This window comes from Muscardinus avellanarius, assembly GCF_963383645.1.
Source record: "Muscardinus avellanarius genome assembly, chromosome: 22".
Taxonomy (NCBI): domain Eukaryota; kingdom Metazoa; phylum Chordata; class Mammalia; order Rodentia; family Gliridae; genus Muscardinus; species Muscardinus avellanarius.
Window position 1 is genome coordinate 13,960,482 of NC_137808.1, and position 15,027 is coordinate 13,975,508.

Sequence of the window (15,027 nt, forward strand, 5' to 3'; positions counted from 1 at the left end):
TGACGATAAATAAATATGTCTGTACTGAATTTGTCCAGGCTTTTCTTATCGTGGCTGCCCCTTCAACAATGCAATATAAATTTTCCATTGCATTAGGTATTGAAGGTCATCTATCAATAACCCAAAGATAAGCGTATAAGGTTGTATGCAAATCCTATCAATTTCACAGGATCCAAGCCTTCTTGGATTCGGGTGTTCTGGGAGGGCAGGGGGCCCTGATTCAGTCCTTCTCTGATTCTGAGGGATGGCTCTATACTAGATGGAGCTGTCAATAAAGGAAAGTTCCAGGTGTGGGGGTGCACGCCTGCAGCCCCGGTATTTGAGAGGCTGAGACAGGAGGAGTGCAGATTCCAGGGCAGTCCCAGAAACTTAGCAAGCCCTTGTTTCAAAAGGAAAAAAGTAAAATAGAGCTGAGGCTATAGCCTAGAGGCAGAACGCCCCTGTGCTTAATCCCCAGTACTGCAAAAATAAGATAAGATAAGATAAAATGAAAGAAAGGCCCTGTCTCCAAGTAGACATTTTTCGGAGCTTAAAATGGCTTGGGCTTTCGGATAGGAATTTATAACTCAAGCTATAACACAAAGCTTGAACTTGACGTCTGCACAGCAGACACATTGAAGTTGGATTCTCAGGACCTCTTCCAGAAAGCGTGCACACCCATTTTCTTAAAGTATCTAAAACGCATAGTTATTTCAGAACCACCGCCCGCCCGTTCTCTGTGACTACAGCCGTGTTTCAAAGCCACGCCTTGGTTTCCTTCCCTCAGTTTTTAGCGTGCATCGGACCCTACAGTGGATATGTCACAACATTGATGGCCCGGAGACCCAGGTTCTCAGCTTAAGGATTACGTTTGCTCTTTATTATACACATATGCACACGGCGTCGCCGGCGAGTGATTTCGCCTCCGCCACTCTGCCTTTACTTTTCCGCAAAAGGGGACGTGCATCCGCGCAAACAGAAGGCTGCTCACACAGGACTGGAGTAGGAATTTCGTGCATTCTAAATTGCTCTCAAGACGCCCGCCACCTCCGCTTGCCGTGTGAGGTGGTCTTGGCTTCGGTCTGTATGTTGTGATCATTGTTAGTTTACAGGTATTCTGAATGAATTGTTTCAGGGGTCACTTTAGAAAAGACGTGAAATGTATTGCTCAAGTGACACTGTGTGTAATTAGATCGTAAGGAAGCTGTAATTTGGCGCTTAAGCAAATGGCTCCATCCTGCTGAATGCCCCGCCTCACTCTCACGGAGAATACGGAACAGCTGTATCGCAAATGCTTGGGAATTGTTTCTCTTACTTTTTCTTATTTTTCTTTTTTCTTCATGTCCAAAAGTCACTTTGCCTTGCAGACCACCACTGAAGCATCAGGTTAACACTGCTTGCTCTACTGATAACGCCTGGATGCTGTGTGCCACTTTCAAATCGATGAGCAAACATTTGAAAAAGTCTACACGCTTCCTTCATGATTTCAGTTTGGGAAATATAGGATTTTAAGAGGCACTGGGTGCTGGAGGCTGTAGGAGCCATCTAATGCACTTCGAACCCCGTCATGAAGGGTCACAGCCCCTGAGCCTTGGCAAGCAGGGTACTTGGATCCTAGTGACAGATATGGATGGACCAGGCTCACAAATCAGAAAGACTACTCCAGTCTTTTCCTTATTACACTCTTTAAGACCTGGAGAATCTCCTAGGATCAAGACCCAGGAATCACCACTGTGGTCTAGAGCGTCCCTCCCCCACCCCTATCGCACCCCGATGTCATCTCGTGTCTTTTGTCCTCCTCTCTTAGAAGGAATTATGAACAGGATAAAAAGAAATCTCCCAAGAATGGGGTGTGGTGGCACAGGCCTATAATCCTAGTACTCAGGAGACTGAGACAGGGGATTAAAGGTTTAAGGCCAGCCTCAGCAACATAGTGAGGCTCTCAGCAACCTAGTGAGACCATATAATTAATAATAATAATAATAATAATAATAATAATAATAATAATAATGCTGAAGGAAATGGCTGTCTCTTTCTCTGATGGAGACACATTTTCCAAACCACTAAGAAAGTAGAGAAGAGAAGAGATAGCTGCTTCCTGAGAGCAGTCCACAAGACAGTTTCGGCCTTCGGGCATCTGCTGATTGAATCGACGCCCCGCCTCCAAAACGCACAAAGTGTGGGACAGGCGACCAGAGACTGGTCAGCAGGTTCGAGGACAGCCTTAGCAAGTAGTAAGACCCTCATCTACCTAGAGCCGGGGAGATGCCCGACCTGAATCCACAGCCGGGGACCCTCTCTGAGGCGGAGGCCTGTGAGAGGGGAAGGAGAAACAGACGACATCCGTGTGGATATTATTGTGTTTAGACATAAAAGACTCCACAGATATTTCAGCAGGGTATAAAAGAGAGCCCGGGCTCATCCAGTGGCTCAGGGCAGGGGTACGGGTCTCAGCGAGCCCCCTTCCTCAGTATGGTAGGCGAATCTGTGCAGTACACACTGGATTCCCCCCAAGTGTGAGTGTGCCATCCCCCCAGGTATCACTTCCAAAACGATATATTTTCCCCTAGCATAGTAGCACATCCCTGTCATTCCAGTACTTGGGAGGCTGAGCCAGGAGGATCCCGGGGTTGAAGCCAGCCTCGGCAATTTAGGGAGGCTTTCAGCAATTTAGTGACTCCCTGTTTCCTTGTAAAAACTAAAAGGAAATGGAGGTGTAGCTTGGAGGTAGAGAGCGCCTGGGTTCAATCCCCAGCACCATAAAATACATGCATGCATGCATGCATACAGACGTAAATAAATAAGTAAATCAATAAGTCAATAAATGTATGCATTTCTCATCATATTTTGACTATGTTTAAAATAGTTATCTATCTTCTTTGCAATTTTCTTATGGCTTATGGTTTATCCCTCTGAATATTTTAAGCGGTGGTAAGCCCGTGTCCTTTAAAGCTGGATTTCAACTTTGGCAACAGCTAAGCTTTCTATTTTTAGAAACTTGTTCAGAGCCAAGTCACAGTAAATGTTGGTACTTGTCCTGGGCGGCACTGCCTTTTTTTGTCAAAGATAAATTGTGACTATAAATTAATGAAGCTAATTTTTATGGGGCTCATAAATCAGCTCCCTACGGTGTTTTAAAAAGGAGTTTTAAAACTTGCATAGGTAACACATATGCAAACTTTTAGCATTGTGAATCACTCTGCAAAAGTAAAGCCTAAGTTTTGGGGAATGATTGGGTTGCATTTCAATGCACTGCTTTAAGACTCAATAAGTATACTTCATTTTTTTAAGTTGGTTCATTGGAGGCACACATGTTAATGGGATACAAGATGGCAATTAAGTATGCTCTAATTTCTCTTTTTAACCTAGGAAGTAGCTTATTTCTTAATTATTCTTTTGGTAATAGCTACAGGTTAGCTCTTTTCCATACTTACATTTTAGGTGCATGGAAAATATCTTTTTAAAATTTTTATTGGTGCATTCTAGACATACATCTTAACGGGGCACAGGATGGCGGGGACATATATCCACACAACACTCAAGAGACTTGTCACGTGAGGACTCCAGAGCTCGGACTGGAGAAACAAATAACTGTTCTAGGTTTACGAGGATAATAACTGCTACGGCAAAGAGTATAGCCAGTTGTGGCAGGACACCCTGGTAATTCCAGTACTTGAGTGATCGGGAAAGGAGGATCGCGGGTTCAAGGCCAGCAAGCAGTAACTTAGTGAGACCTTGTTTCAAAATAAAAAAATAAAATATGTCTGGGGGTGTACATTGGAAGTAGAATGCCTCTGAGCTCAACCTCCAGTATCAGAAATAAATAAATAAATTAACAAATAAACAAATGTTGCCCCTGAAAAATAGGCAAAGGGACTTCTAGATTCCCTTTAGTTTTGACTTTTGCAAGGGCCACGTGGTCAGTGTCTCGGTACCAAGTCCAAAATGTGGTTTTGATTTCCGCGCTTTCGAGTTCTAAGCCGTCCTAGACACCACGTAGCAGCCAGAAAACAACTGTGAGCATACGGGCATGTACGGGGAAGTGGACGGTTCAGGGGATTGTTTTGTTGCTATTGTTAATTCCATTTTTTATTTCCTTGCTCTTGGTACAGAAAATTGATCTAAAGATAGGAGTTAGCTGGGTGTGGGGGTACACCCCTGTCATCCCGGTACCTGGGAGGCTGAGACAGGGGGATCGCGAGTTTGAGGCCAGTCTTGGCAATTTGACGATTTCCTTCACAGTGTAGTGAGACCCTGTTTCAAAATAAGAATAAAATAGGGCTGAGAGTGTAGCTCAGAGGTAGAATCGGTTTAATTCCCAATAACTAACACACACAAAGACACACACACACACACACACACACACACACACACACACGTTTTATTTGCTAATTTACCCAAGATCTGGCGTCGGTTCTTGACAGCAGGTGTACATCTCGGGGGTTGAGTTTCACCTCCTTCCTCTGCTCCAAAACCGACCTGCAGGGCTCCAGGTGGGAGTTACAATACCACAATCCACACCATTCTTTTCTGGCCCCGCGGTGGTCGGGTGTTTACCAGTAAAACCAAACTCTGGAGGACTGAGAGCCCTGTCGGCAAATCTCCCTCACAGTCCAGTCTTTTCACCTGCGGCACACTGGAGAAGGAAATGCTGTCGGCTTAATTACTGTGCTACTTTCTATATTGTATTCTTTGTAATCAGAAATGTCGGAAGAGCCTGAACTTTGGGTTTCACTGAACACTTCACAACCACAAGATGGATTCCTTTTCATCTTATTATCTGCCTCTCCCTATTCTAAAAGACTTCATGAGAGCCGTCTAAGGGCACTGCTTGTAGAAGAAGCCAAGACAGTGTCACTCTTCCCCAAAGCTTAGCTGGTTCTAAGCGCTCAGCCCTGACCTGCAGTGTGTATTGGAAGAATATATCTTTGGGTAGGGAAGAAAAAGAGGATCTGGGAAGAGAGTGGGGTAAATGTTATATATGCTCATATATTTGGACTTTCTTCCTCTCCTTCTTGCCTTCTTTCTTTTATTTTGCTGAGGATTGAGCCCAGGGATACTCTGCTCCTGAGCTACAACCCAGCATTATTTATTTATTTATTTATTTATTTATTTATTTACTCATTCATTTACTTACTTATGTATTCATTCATTTAGTGATGCTAGAGATTGAACCCTGGCCTTCTACCTCCAGGCTCCACTCCCAGGCCTATTTTATTCTTGATTTCACTAGCAACTAAATTGCTGAGGCTGGCTTTTAGTCAGTCTGCTATCCTCCCGTCTCAGCCTCCCAAGGACTGGATTCCAGGCATGCACCACCACGCCCACCTCATCCCAGTCCTTTTAATCCTGGCCACAATAAGCAAGATACTTTGACTCAACTTTATCAGAACAAGCAGGATTCTGCAGGCCTTCTTGGAAGGTCTCGGTCAAAAACATCTCTACGCTGCTTCCTCTCCTTGTCTTCTGTGTCGGGTTGGACACTCCATCCCCGCTGAGGAGTTTGCCCCACTGACATTGGCCCTGCAGCTGAAGATGCCGGGACCTAGAGAACTTTGCGGACCCAGGTAGCAGCTCACTCAGAGTAGGGAGCTTCTAAGGAAATGTATTGCTTCAATCAGTTGCAGGGGAACACACCTGAAAGTCCAGGGTTCGGGAGGCTGAGACGGAAGGATGGCAGGTCCAAGGCCAGCCACAGCCATTTAGCAAGACCCTGCTTCAAAATAAATAAAAATAGGGCTGGGGGTGGCAGCTAGAAGGCAGAATGCTCTGGGTTCCGTCCCCAGCACAAGAAAGAATGCATGAAAGAGAGAAAGAGAGAGAGAGAGAGAGAGAGAGAGAGAGAGAGAGAAAGAAAGAAAGAAAGAGAGGGAAGGGGAGAGAGAATGGAAGGAAGGAAGGGAGGGGAAGGGAAGAAAAGAAAAGGGAGGGAACAAAGAAAAAAGAAAGAAGAAAAAAGACAAAGAAATGGAAAGCAAACGAGGCTGCTTCCTAAATAATTCTTGGAGCCGGGCGTGGTGGCGCACGCTCGTCATCCCCGCGCTTGGGAGGCGGAGACAGGAGGATCGCGCAGGTTCGAAGCCAGCCGCGCTGGCGTAAGAGACCCTGTTTCAAAAATATAAAATAGGTCTGGGAGTGTAGCCCGGAGGAGGAAGGGCTTCCAGGAACCCCGGTACCACCAAAAAAAAAATAAATAAATAATAATTCTTGGTCCAGTAACAGACATAAAAAGTCACATCTGGCCACCTTCTCTCTAGACTGTCACAGCCCATGAAAGGTATCATAATCCTGATACTCAAAGCATGTAGAAAACCTTTTTGCTTTACTCCCTATGCACGCACGCATGCACACACACGCACGCACACGCAATCGGCGTCCTAGTGAGAAGTCCACCCGTCGTCTTTGGAACAAAGGCGACTCCCGGCCGGCGCCCCGCTGGACGGGCGCCCCGACACCCCGCTAGCGGACCTGAGCGCGCTGTTGTGTCACCGGGTGTGGGCACCGGGCTTTCTGTTTTTGACATTTTTAATAACAGCTTGTCTCTGTGGCTCTTTCTGCCCTTTACCTTTGGCAGAGTGAGACTAAAAGTAAAAGTTTCTCATAAAAGTTGAGCTGAATGTGATGCCGCCCAGTGATTTTAGTGTGATGGTCGTCTATGGAAAAGACAGGTCTCAGAAGGGAAGTCTAAGGGGTGTGCGTGTGTGTGTGCGTGTGTGTGTGTGTGTGTGATACTGGGATTCAACCTGGGTCATTCTACTCCCAAGCTCTTTATTTTTTTTTTATTTGGGAATAGGCTCTTACTAAGTTCCCGAGGGACTCACTGATTTGCGGAGGCTGGCCTCGAACCCGCGATCCTCGGTTACTGCTTTTGTTTTATGTGCCTGCTTTTAAAAGAACTGGCTCAGTTGAATTTCGGAGTCTCTAAGCAGGACCCTCAAAAGCCTTCCCCATGAAATCTGAGGCAGGCCACCGGGACGAACTTGGAAAATGTCCATCCCAGAGTCATGAGCTCAGTAGCAGAAAACCCCCGGGTTCAGTCCTCGGTCTACACACGCACGCACACGCGCGCGCACACACGCTGTAAAAATGGTGGCCAGATATGATCTGCAACAGTTCACCCACTCTTAGTTTCCAGTAAAAATAGATTATATAACGGAACAACCCGCTGTTACCGTTTAAAAAGCTGCTCAGACCTGAAAACAAATAGAGAGAGAAATACCCCGATGTACTTGACCATCTGAGTATTTGTATCTTTTCAGTTCTGGAACTGGGAAAGATCTCTACAAGGTAGAGGTAACCTCAGTCCTTTGAAGCACTTACTGAAATCCTATCTGAAACTGAATATTCAGACCAAGATAATCCGGACTGTTTGATAAGAAACATTAGAGAAATCGATAATACAGGGCTTTTCTAATTAGTATGGGTTGACTGCGTCAAGCTCTCGAGTGGGTAATGAGACTTGTAAACGTGGTCTTGGTAGGAGTCTCCTTGCAGACTTTGAATCCATGCCCAAGAAACTCGGAAAACGTTCCTGGGAGTCGAGGTCCATTGAATTGAAGCTTGGCGTTTGTTTTGGTTCTAAGGAGGTTTCGCTTCTGTGGCTTGCAAGCCGGATGGGCTGCAGGAATACAGAGTGCGGATGGACGGAAGGCAAGGAAATGATTTATTTTGTTCTCAACATGCATTCCGAAAACCTGCACGTTTAGCTAGCGGGGGTCGGATATGCGCTGCTTCTTAAGCGGGGAGCCACGCGTGGCGTGGACGTGTATCTGCTCTGCGGTTTGGAGTGGAGAGAGAATTCGCATTTCACTCCGCGGGGACCGGCTTCTAATGCGACGTTCTAGAATGCGGGGTGAGGGGGGTGTCTTCGGAGAGGAGATTTCTTAGCCTCTTTGCTTTTTCTCCAAAGCGATCAGACACTTTATTAATTTGGGTCATTGGCCACGAAGTTGACAAATGACATCGACAAATGACTCCAACTTGATTTGGTTTATTTTGTTGGGACGGTTGTTTGGTTATTTGGGGATAGTGGGGATCGAAGCGGGGACATTCTACCTCGGAGCTACACCCCTAGCACTTTATGTATCAAAGACTCTTGCGAAATTGCCGAGGCCGGCCTCGAACCTGCGGCCTTCGGCCTTCCCTTCTCAGACTTTTGTGTTTGGGATCACAGCCTGTGCCGTCACATTCCACAGGCTTCACCTTGACACTCAAATAGAATATGCTGTAACCAAAACCCACGGCACAGCCTGCCCATCAAAGATGTCAGCGCAGCAACAGCAATAGTCAAGAGCCGCGAGTCGTGACTTACACACCACATCCAGGCTAGGTAACGGCCGTGCGCCGTCTCGTTGAGTTTCGTAACTCAGGGGCATGACTCTGAAGGCAAGGACTTTTGGCACTGCTGGTTTACAGAAGAGAAAAGCAAAGCTCAGAGAACTCAACTGGTTTGCTAAAGTTTGTCCAAAAAAATATAAAATGTGTCTCATCTACCTTATAATCTTGCCTGCAAACTACCATCTTCAATTCCTTCCTTTTCCCTCCCTCCCTCCCTCCTTCCTTTCTTTCTTTATAGTGCTGGAGATTGGACTAAGTGGCGTCCTCTTGCCCAGCTACACCCCGGCCCTATATTTCTGAATTTTGAAAGAGGCTCTTGCTGAGTTGCTCCGGCTGTCTCCCACCCTCCCGTCTCAGCCTCCCGCGTACTGGGCTCACAGTACGCACCACCGCGCCGCTCCGCTCATTTCCTTACATCCCCAAACCACAAACATCAGGATCAACCTTATCTTTTATAGATATTGGCCGAAACATATTTTCTTTGATATTAAAAAATCATTTATTGTTAATTTTATTTCCTTTTTTCTTTAATTTTTATCGGTGCACTGTATTCACACATCATAATGGGATAAAAAAAAAAACTTGTGTAGACACACACGCGCACATCGCCCAGTCGGCCCCCGCCCGACCCCCAGCCCGCCCCTCCCCGCCCCTCCTCCCCACGCTCGAATTAGTGACTGACATCCGTATGTTTGTTTAGGTACCTCGTGCGCTTTGGAGAGCTTCCTTCTTCCCCTGCCGTCCCCTCAGCTAGGTCGCCTTATTTGCTCCTCTACAGGATCTCCTTTTTCACCTGGAGTTCCCCCTATGCCCCCTTTCACCTTAGCTCTCACATATTAGGGAGAGCATCCGATTCCTTACTTTTTGTAACTGACTAATCTCGCTTAGCATAATGTCCTCCGGTTCCATTCATTTCCCTGAAAATGATGTAATTGTGCTTTTTTATGGCTGAGTAAAATTCCATGGCGTACATATCTCACACTTGGTAATCCATTCGTCTGCTGATGGCCATCCTGGCTGGTTCCACAGTTTGGCCATGGTGAACTGTGCAGCTGTGAGCACAGATACACGTGCATCGGTTTGGTCGTTTGGTTTCCTTCCTTTTACTGGTGCATTTACGCCTGCACACAGCGCGCGGCGGGTCTTTGTCCGGACCCCACTGCACGCCCTCCCTGCACCTGTTACTGAGGTGGGCAACCTGGGAAGTGCGCCTCACCCAGACTTCATCTGAGATGACTGGGCCTCGGAGAGGGGGATGGAGAGGGGATGGAGAGGGGGATGGAGAGGGGGATGGAAAGGGGGATGGAGAGGGGGATGGAGAGGGGGATGGAGAGGGGGATGGAAAGAGGGGTGGAGAGGGGGATGGAGAGGGGGATGGAGAGGGGGATGGAAAGAGGGATGGAGAGGGGGATGGAGAGGGGGATGGAGAGGGGGATGGAGAGGGGATGGAGAGGGGGATGGAGAGGGGGATGGAGAGGGGGATGGAGAGGGGGATGGAGAGGGGGATGGAGAGGGGGATGGAGAGGGGATGGAGAGGGGGATGGAGAGGGGATGGAGAGGGGGATGGAGAGGGGGATGGAGAGGGGGATGGAGAGGGGGATGGAGAGGGGGATGGAGAGGGGATGGAGAGGGGGATGGAGAGGGGGATGGAGAGGGAGGATGGAGAGGGGGATGGAGAGGGGGGATGGAGAGGGAGGATGGAGAGGGGGATGGAGAGGGGGGATGGAGAGGGAGGATGGAGAGAAGGGGATGGAGAGGGCGATGGAGAGGGGGATGGAGAGGGGGATGGAAAGAGGGGTGGAGAGGGGGATGGAGAGGGAGATGGAGAGGGGGGTGGAGAGGGGGAATGGAGAGGGGGATGGAGAGGGGGATGGAGAGGGGGATGGAGAGAGGAATGGAGAGGGAGGATGGAGAGGGGGATGGAGAGGGGGATGGAGAGAGGAATGGAGAGGGAGGATGGAGAGGGGGATGGAGAGGGTGATGGAGAGGGGGATGGAGAGGGGGATGGAGAGGGGGATGGAGAGGGGGATGGAGAGGGGGATGGAGAGGGAGGATGGAGAGGGGATGGAGAGGGGATGGAGAGGGGGATGGAGCGGGGGATGGAGCGGGGGATGGAGAGGGGGATGGAGAGAAGGGGATGGAGAGGGGGAATGGAGAGGGGGATGGAGAGAAGGGGATGGAGAGGGGGATGGAGAGGGAGGATGGAGAGGGGGATGGAGAGGGGGAATGGAGAGGGGGATGGAGAGGGGGATGGAGAGGGGGAATGGAGAGGGGGAATGGAGAGGGGGATGGAGCAGGGGATGGAGCGGGGGATGGAGCGGGGGATGACTCCCAGCGCTGCATCACATGGTGTTAATATAGATCCTCCTGTCCCAGCCTTCCAGCCAAGTGCTGGGATGCCACGTGTGTGCCACCTCACTGGGCACACTTTCTCAACACGAGCATGTCTGGGATTCTAGAAGTGAGTCCAGTGTGGAATCAGCTGACAGTCGTGAATCCATGAGGAGAGAAACCTACTTGGAAAGAAACATAATTCATGTGGAGCTTCACAGACGCAGCTATTACCGTCTCGGGCCTCACGGGTCGTGTTTGTTTTCACCACGCAGCAATCTCAGAGAGAGCACCGCTGTTAAAATATAATCACATCGCCAAGTGTGGCGGTGAGCCCTTATCATCTCAGCACTTGGGAGGCTGAGACCGGAGGACGACTGAATAGAGGCCAGCCTTGCAACACAGTGAACCACTAATTCAAAGGAAAACCACGAACATAAAATCGCTGGCAGTGTAGCTGGAAGGTAGAATGCCTCTGAGTTCAATCCATCATATCAACTTTGCACTGGGAGGCAAAGCTGGTACCGTTTATTAAAGAATGAAAGTCAATAAGAACCTCCTTTGAAATGAGAACAGAGGGGAAATCTACAATATCTTGTGTCCTATAGCAGTTGAGCCGTAACACGTCTTCGTTTGTGATCATAATCTCCCTTCATTATCTCTATTGACTTCTTCGCTTGTTTGACTTGGTTTTATAGATAGAAGGTGGAGGCCGGGCACGGTGGCGCACATCTGTAACCTCTCTACTTGGGAGAAAGAGACAGGAGGATCGCAGGTTCGAGGCCAGCCTCGGCAACTTAACAAGACTCTCAGAGATATAGCATGACCCCGTTTCAAAATACAAGATAAAATAGGGGTGCGGGTGGAGCTCAGAGGTAGAACGTCCCTGGATTCGATCCTGGTATCAGGGAATGAATGCATGAATGAATGAATGAGTGAATGAATGTCAGAGGCAAACCCTTTTCCCCTTTAATTCTCTCCAATTTTTCATAACACCTAGATTTATGCATTTGTTCTGCACACATGTTGGTTTGGTGGTTTCCCAGGGACATGGTGATGTATGACTTCATCCCCGATGCCCATAATCTCTTTGAGACCCATTGTGTTAAACACAGCAGCATGTGAATTTCCCACAATGCCGCGCTTGCTTGGATGCGCAGAGCTGGGAACCTGGTCGAGGACTGTTCGAACAGCTTCATTTTCTCAGCTCCACTGCTTGCATGGGATCCGATTTCTCTCTGTCATCTCCTGGCTTTTACAAGCGCGTGACCGTCTGCCGCAAAGCCACTGGGCTCCTGCGAATCTGCTTCCTCGTTCCGGGGGAGATTTATGTGTCTTTCCGCTTTTCTCTGGCCGTGAGCAGTCATCTCTCCGAGGGCTGACCTCAGCTGTGTCCAAAACTAAATATCTTGAAAACTGTAAAGCCCCGGCACGCGCAGGTTTTCCAGGGTCTACGAGATGGTTTATCAGCGATAACGATGCTGTGGCACTCCACTCCACATATATTTTTTTTTTAAAAAGCCATAGAGTTATAAGTCTACCAGGGCTTTATTTCTGAAAGCTGCACTAATAGCAGAGGCGGCAGATTCAGCCGCACTGTGACATCAAACGAGTATTTTGTGTGTGCGGAGATGAAGCTGCCGACTCGACAAAATAAACAGCGTGTGTTCACCTTAGACAGCCGGGCAATTTGACTCCGGATAAAATGTGTTCTGCTTTTAACAATCTCGGGCAGTACTGGGTATGGGCCGTACTAGATCTGCACCGGACCCCTCTCAGCGCCGCCGTTCGCTGGCCTACGTGCAGAAAGTTAAAATATCCTATCTAGCTAAGAAGGCGATTGTGAAGCCAGGCTAGGTGGCGCGTGCCTGAGATCCCAGTGCTTGGGAGACCGAGGCAGGAGGATCACAGGTTTGAGGCCAGCCTCGGCAACTTAGCGAGACCCTCCCTGTTTCCAAAGGAAGAAGACGAGGGTTGGAGGCGTGGCTTGAAAGTAGAATGCTCCTGGGTTCAATCCCCCCTACCATTTTAAGAAGAAAATAGGTACAGATGAAGGTGCCTTCTGGGTTTCAAAACCTCAGTCATTTGGAGCTTCAAGGTCAAATTGAAAGGGCATTGAGTTCTTTTCTGGGAATTAGTGGCGTACCTCCACCAGGAGTCATAATCTAATTTTGAATTACAACCTCCTCTCATCTTCCAAAGGGGCAAAGGTAGGAATTTAATTTGCCAAACACCAGAATAGGATGAAAGTTAAACAAGACCAAAGCCCAGCAGGTCAGAGCAAAAACTGGATTCAGAATCAATTTAATGGCACCCTGTGTTTGAAAGACAAAGAAACCCCGAACCCAAGTGGTAAGTGACTTACGGAAGGTCAAAGCAACTAGCCCTTCCTCCAGGCTGTCTTTTTTTTCCCCCTAATTATGGTAGACAGCATTATCGAACACTTTCCTGTGCCACGTACTGTTTGTTATAAGGTCTTTACATGTTCTTATACCAATACCATACTGTTTTTATCACTATAGACCTATGGTATAATTTGAAGTCAGGTATTGTGGTGCTTCCTGCATGGTTCTTAGTACTGAGAATCGCTTTGGCTATTCTGAGTCTTTAGTTTTTTCATACAAAATTTAGGACTGATTTACTTATTTATTTATGTATTTATTTATTTATTTATTTATTTATCGCAGTGCTGGGGATGGAACCCCAGGGGCATTCAACCTCCGAGCTACACCCCAGCCCTATTTTTTATTCTTTATTTTGAAACAGGGTCTCACTGAGTTGCAGAGGGCCTCGCTAAGTAGCTGAGGCTGGCCACAAACCGCGATCCTCCCGTCTCAGCCTCCCAAATGCTGGGATTATAAGCGCGCGCCACCACGCCCGGCTAGAACTGATTTTTCTAGCCCTGCGAAGAATGACTGTTAGTGTGTGTGTGTGTGTGTGTGTGTGTGTGTGTGTGTGTGCGCGCGCACGCGCATGCTTTTACTAGTACATTACAGTGTCACATCATAACATAAATCCTGTTAACAATGGCATACATGCAAACACTCTTGGGGCCTCCGCCGTCCCATTTTCCTCCCTCCCAGTACAGAGTACCCAGACTGGCATTGGTATATATTCACACGTGTGCACGTAGGCTATGGTAGTATTTCGTTTAATGAACCCGAGTCTTCCTCCGTCTCTTCTCTGGCTCCCCTGAAGCTTTTCCTCCTCATCTGGAGTCTTTCTGCCTATCCTGTACATATTAAAGAAGACATATTCCCCTTCACGCTCTGTGATTGGCTAAAATCGCTTAACATAGTGTACTCCAGGTCCTTGGACTTGAGTATTTTAATAGAGACTGCATTGAATCTGTCCATCACCTTTGGTAGGAGGCACATGTTCTGATTTTATGACTGAGAAAACAGACAAAGAAGGCCAGTCAAATAGGTTTCCCCTCTCTCAAATCGACCACCGAACTCTTCATCTTTAGCTGAGGTGGGAGCCATTGCCTCTCTGGCTCGTTCTTAGCCCCAGTCGACAGTAGAAATTCACTGAGCACGCTAGGACTTCCCGTTCAGTCCCCAGTTTTCCCGTGGAAAGTGTACTCACGGCAGAAAAATATAAGGATGCCAGGCAGAGTCCCTGGCGTAAATATTCCGGGAGCTCACCAACTCCTGACTGTTGAAGTTGACGCTGCAATTTACAGGTTTAGGGCCGAAATTAAAGAAAAAAAAAGTCAAAGTTCCTGCACAACTTTGCAATATTTATAGTTGTCCAGGTCAACTTTGTCTAAAATATGCCCTGTAGGTCATTTGCCGTAAGCATGTTCTATAAAAACAGTAACAACAAACATTTTAAAAAGATTGGGGAGAATTACACCATTTAGACGGTGCCCAGTATCATATGGGACTTTGGAATATATTTGTAATAACGAAACATTATTTATTTATTTTTTTTTTTTTTGGTGAAGCCCAGCTTTTCTCACATTTAGATAAACTCAGAAGCCACGCCCCTCCGCTACTGCATTTGATTTAAAGCTCACGCCCTGTTATTGTTCCTGCAGAATAGAGATGGGGAAAGATGTGTTAGTGGGCATTGAATTCCTTCAGCCAATGCTTAGCAAACGCGTATGTTCCAGATAATATGGCCGACGCCAGCGTTAGACACAGATTTTAGGGGAGCCGCAAATAAAAACTCAGGAAGCCAAAAGTAACTCTGCAAGCGAGTTACCTTCACACGGAAGGGCAGGGCGCAAGAGCGCAGGGCAGAAAGTCATTCAGCCTTTTACTCCCAACACGAAGGCCACCGCGCCGTTTCCCATTGGCTGCAGCAAGACTTCACAGCTTAATCTGATTGGCTGGTTTTCCCTGGGCAGATTTCTTAAAGGAAAACCACGAAACC

At 47.7% G+C, this 15,027-nt stretch overlaps 1 protein-coding gene across 4 annotated transcripts in view; it reads left to right on the forward strand.

Annotated features, from left to right (window-relative positions):
* Nucleotides 1-15,027, forward strand: part of CNTN4 (contactin 4) — a gene marked incomplete at both ends in the record, with an annotated part of 366,244 nt that overhangs the window by 70,498 nt on the left and 280,719 nt on the right. The gene's annotated exons all lie outside the window — the stretch shown is intronic.